Below are 6,000 nucleotides of genomic sequence, written 5' to 3'. Positions count from 1 at the left end.
TTGCTCACCACACCACCCCAGTTCAGACATGGCCATATGCAAATCCGTCTTGACCCTGTGCCTCCTGGGAACAGTCCAGCCCGAACTGCCAAGCCAAGTCTTCCTTGGACCGGAATCAAGCATCCTAGGACCGGTTTCTGGCTATCAGCCGTCATCAGCCAGGATAGCTTGATTCCAGTGGCATGGAGAGTACGGGACTCACGTCTGAGCATACCCGTCCCACTCGGTGTGACAAATGCAAAAACAACAATTGATGGACGGAATATTGCACAATGGCAAAACATTCACCCCCAGTCACAGATCTGGGTTTAATCCATTGGTATTTTGCTCACCACACCACCCCAGTTCAGAAATGGCCATATGCAAATCAGTCTTGACCCTGTGCCTCATGGGAACAGTCCAGCCCGAACTGCCAAGCCATGTCTTCCCTGGACCAGAATCAAGCATCCTAGGAACGGTTTCTGGCTATCAGCCGTCATCAGCCAGGATAGCTTGACTCCAGTGGCATGGAGAGCACGGGACTCACGTCTGAGCATACTCGTCCCACTCTGGGTGACAAATGCAAAAACAACAATTGATGGACGGAATGTTGCACAATGGCAAAACATTCACCCCCAGTCACAGATCTGGGTTTAATCCATCGTTATTTTGCTCACCACACCACCCCAGTTCAGACATGGCCATATGCAAATCAGTCTTGACCCTGTGCATCATGGGAACAGTCCAGCCCGAACTGCCAAGCCATGTCTTCCCTGGACCGGAATCAAGCATCCTAGGACCAGTTTCCGACTATCAGCCGTCATCAGCCAGGATAGCTTGATTCCAGCGGCATGGAGAGCACGGGACTCACGTCTGAGCATACCCGTCCCACTCGGGGTGACAAATGCAAAAACAACAATTGATGGACGGAATGTTGCACAATGGCAAAACATTCACCCCCCAGTCACAGATCTGGGTTTAATCCATCGTTATTTTGCTCTCCACACCACCCCAGTTCAGACATGGCCATATGCAAATCAGTTTGCTTTAGCAGCATGTCTTTCAGAGTCCTGTTCTTCTTCGTGCAGGCTGCAGCCATTATGCCGACTAAGACCTATGAATGCTCCCTGGATGACCGGTCAGTTGTCAGGTCCTGTGGCAGTCCTAACTTTGTCTCGCACGCCGCCCTTGAACTCCTCTCCAGAACATTCCGGGAGGATAATTGGTGCTCCTGTCGCCCCCCGTGCACTCCTACGCTGCGGCCTGACACAAAACTCCAGAGGTGCCTATGCTCCAATTATGGGTTGCCCTGCTGAACTGAGGCTTCTCCTCACAATAGCACGGGTAAGGTGCGTACTTCGTCGATGCCCCATGTATGGTACCACCTAATCGTATGGCACCTTTGAGTGGGTTTCCACTACCTGTACTACGGCTTCAAAGACTTCTTGACCCACAGAAAGGAGATGTCAGGCGCAGTACAAGCCCCTTGCAAGTACTTGAAGGAGTATGTTGATGACTCAAGGCCCCTCCACAGGTCGCCTGCAGGCCTTTAAAGCTCTCGGCCCATACCGTTGTAAGCCGCTGATTGGGTCGGTGACAAGTCAGCATTCACTTGTTTCAGGGCAGCTGTAGGCAGTACTCTCCCTGTGCACCACCAGTGAGTGACCCCCAGGCCATGGGTCCCCTCGTTCTCTGCCTTTGGGATCCTACCACTCGCAGATGGCCGCTGTGGAGAAGAACCTGTATGTTTCAATTGTGGTTGCAGTCTTAGGACACACCTGTGGGGCTCAATAAATAGTAGTCTTAAGGGCCGATTGCCAGTCCACCCATCACCTGGGGATCCCTCCGTGCCAAAGGCTCCACCGTCCGCCCTCACGTTGCGATGAATCTGCTGATAGTTATTGCGCCAAGCCACCAGGCCTTTCGGCCATAATCACAGATGTCAGATGGTTCCCGCAGTTCGTATACCCCATTCCAGCTCCCAGGGCTTCTTCAGCTCCCCTATTCAGTGGCACCTGGGCTTGCAGTGCGCAGTGGGCAGCCTGTGCTCACGTCGCCTGGTGTTCTCCACTCCTCCGAAGCTCCTGCTAGGCCCGGAGCCACGCCTGCCGTCTGCAGGTATAAGATGGCCGCCTACCACCTCCGTGTCGTATTGCAGGTCTCGGCACCCCAGTCGCCGTCCTCACAGAGTCAGCTCAGCCGCTGTCGCTCCGATCGTATGCTGAGTTTGTCAGCTTTCTGGGGCTGGACTTCCGGAGCAAAGGGGAGATACCGTGCCTCGCTGTGACGGGTGCCGTAGCAGCGCTGCTGGCAACCAAAAAGGTGGCCGCTGGGCCGTCTCCATCCGAATTGGCATCCGTGAGCCCAGATTACCTCCCCGGAGGATAGTCGCCAGCCAAGTGAGTTACACTGAGGACCCAGCTATCCTTTGGCCGCCGAATCTCAGTGGGGGCATACCGCTCAGCTGTATCAGACTCCGCCGATATACATGCCTCCATCTGCAGCGCGTTCGGCCTGGTCTCTTTCTCCGCTGTCTTGTGGACCGGGCTAGCAGGATCGGTAGAGCCACCAAATGGGCTCGACCCTTGCACTCCTCTGCTCCTCACCGGCCCCCGGATCTCCGCTCATGCACTTGAGGACAGGGAATGTGCCGCAATACAAAGCTAGAGAATGTCAATGCTGGAGGAACACGATTGTGCGTCCTATCCAGCGACCATCTTGGCCATGCTCCCTCTGCTTTTTTCTCTTTAAACTTCAATATCCTGTTTTCTGAGCATCCTCTTTCTCTGTGTCTTTCATTTACCTATGATCCAATTTGACTACTAGATCAATCAGGGCTTCACAAGACTCCGGAGTGTCAACTACGTGAGATAGCATGTCTTTTAATTCATCCCCGAGTCCCCTATAAAAGAGGGTACTATGTTTGTCTTCAAGTCACCCTTCTTCTGCCACCAGTCTGTTAAAACTAGATATGTACGTCATTAGATTCTCAGAACGATGTTTGAGATTTAGGAGTTCTGTATCAATAGACAGCATGAAGGAATGTTGATCGAATAATCTTCATAACTCATCCTTAAAAGCAGTATAATCCTAAAGCAGTGGGTCGTTGCGTTCGACCAAAGGTATTAATAATGTGGCAGCAGTACCACCCAAATAGGATAACACAAAAGCTACCTTGGCCTGTTCTGTGGGAAAGCATGCCGCCTGTTACATAAAATGCAACTGACACTGATTTATAAAAGAGGCAAACTTCATAAGAATCCCTGTAAATTGTTCAGGAGGGGCCAAAGGTATAACAGGAGGAGTAGTGACTTAAATCACTGGAGGACCTCCCCCAGAAGTGGAGTCCATAGAGAATAGACTTCCTGTGGTGCCATTGCTCCTAGTAGTAGTAGGTATATTGCAAAGTGCCTACCCTAAGAGTAAGGGATTGCAGCTATTTTTGTAGGTTCCCTATCTTATGTGCTATGTCATCAAGGTTTATTTGATTTTCTTCCAAATTGCTCAAGCAGGAAGTAAATGTGGGCTTCGCGTTCTGTAACTCTCACCTGTCTTTCCGCAGGAGCGACATAAAGAACACAATGCTAGATCCCAACTTCCCCACAACACCACAAACACACTACTTTGTCAATGTTTGTCATGGTTAGAGGGGGACAGATGAGAGAAAAAGGGAAGAAGAAACAACACCTGTCCCACAAAGCACTTCAGATAGATAGGTAGGTAGGTCGGTAGGTAGGGTCTCAGGTAACTTCTATGAGTTCCCTGTGTGTATAGAAACTGAACAGTATCAGTAATAGTATGACATACTATTGATGGACTAAATAGTAAATTATAATCATGTATTGAGTTGTGTAATCCTTAACTACCTTGATCACTCCCCTCTTCCAAAATAAAGAAAATAACTGCATACACGGGATTTGCATACAATCTAAGGGGACAACAACAAAAGAGGGCATCTATACTAGATATTCAACAGGTCAATAACATGTCTTATAAGTGCTAACATAATGTTGTACACCACATACCTAAAAGCATTCTGCATCATGCTTTAGTAAGCCTCATATGTAAATACTGATTATTCAGGAATGGAACTAAGTCACTAAACATAAGGAATGACAAAGAAAAAAAGAGCACAAAAATAGGTGCAGGGCTAACAAGCCTAACTATCAAGGCTTCACATGAATCATCAATATACAAATACGTGTGTTTTGAATAATAGGTAACAACCAAGGCTAGCAGAAAGAGAAACTGAGGACTCCACAATAAGGAGAACAGAAGTCAGATAAGTATTTCTGAGCAACAACAACAAGAGAGCAAATGTGCATTACCACCTCAGAGGATAAATGATTCTTATTCTCCTTTCCTTGTTTTGCATGTAGGAGGATTTTGGTGGACGACAGAACACCATCGAACCAAGAGCATCCGCCACCAAAACACCGCCAAACAAGACACTGACTCGACGAACGCGGAGCGCCGTGACCCAGAGGGAAAAGGTGAGTGTCAGCAGGACAGAAGGCACCCACGCGGATACTAGAATGAGAAGCGCCCTTCCGCTTGCATTGCCTGAGTTTATTCTGCCACTGCTCCGCCCCATAGACACACAATTGATGGATGGAATGCAGAACAAATCAAAACATTCACCTCCAGTCAAGATATCTGTCTTAAATCCATCATTCTTTTACTCACCATGCCACCCCAGTTTAGACCGGGTCATATGCAAATCAGTCTTGACCCTGTGCCTCATGGGAACAGTCCAGCCCGAACTGCCAAGTCAGGTCCTCCCTGGACCGGAAACAAGCATCCTAGGACTAGTTTCGGGGTTTCACCCCTCGTCAGCCAAGATAGCTTGATTCCAGTGGCACTGCTCCACCCCATAGCATACGCGGATGGGCACAGAGCACGCCCAACACACTGATGACTTTTACCTCATCATTCACAAGGGATGCACAGAGGCACTCATCTTTCTCGATCTCTTGGCTGCGTTTCACTCGGTCTCTCACTCCATCCAAGGCCTCCACAAGACCCAAATTCAGGGACCAGAATTCAGATAGATTTGCTCTTTTCTCTCAGGATACACCATGGCAGTCGGCTTAGCCTCATATTCATCCACTGGCTCCAACCTGTTCTGTGGCGTCCCTCAAGGCTCCACCCATAGCCCAACGCTTTTCAACATCTATGTGACCCCTCTCACTAACATCATCTGCACACACGGGCTCAGTGTCATCTCTTATACCAACGACGCCAGCTCATCATTTACTCTAAGAGGACACCCTTATCACCAAAGCATACTTCATCAGCTGCATGTCCGAGGTCGTGCACTGGATGAATACCAACTGACTAAAACTCAACACTGACAAAACAGATGTGATTCTATTCTGAAAGGACACTCTCTCTGGTCTTCGGCCTGATTGCCCACAGCCCAGCCAGGAACCTAGGAATCCTGATTGACAATCTAATCTCGGATCTGGGGATCCTGATCAACATTCAAATCGCAATGATCTGTCACAGCCACCTGCTTTGATAGCCTCAAGCTCCTCAAGAAGGTCTTCAGTTAGCTACCATTGGGCACCCAAAGATCCATCATGCAAGCCCTTATCACGAGCAATCTTGACTATCACAACACCCACCAAGTCGGCATCTTCACTGAACTTACCTTGAGGCTCCAAGTCATACAGAATGCAGCGGCTGGACTCACAATCAAACTTCCACCCCACACACACTCATCCAAACACCTCAAGGAACTCCATTAGGTCCCTGTTCAAAAACCTGCAGTCTTCAATATCCTCAGGCACAGACGGCCTCCGGCTGCTTGTGCTCCATCAAGCTTAGACCGCGCTCTTTCTGCCCGAGGCGATCTAATCCGATGACGCCCGGACCCTTACAGACCCACCACGGACTTGCATACCAGGAACCTTCCAGACAGCCCTCATCTTGGGATTCTCTTTAATACTCAACACTGCATATCGACATTTCTGCAGTGGGCCTCAATTATTTAATGGAAGATAGGTTACATTCTCTTAT

The sequence above is a fragment of the Lissotriton helveticus genome, chromosome 5_1 (assembly GCF_964261635.1).
Source record: "Lissotriton helveticus chromosome 5_1, aLisHel1.1, whole genome shotgun sequence".
Taxonomy (NCBI): domain Eukaryota; kingdom Metazoa; phylum Chordata; class Amphibia; order Caudata; family Salamandridae; genus Lissotriton; species Lissotriton helveticus.
This window is presented reverse-complemented; position numbering follows the sequence as displayed.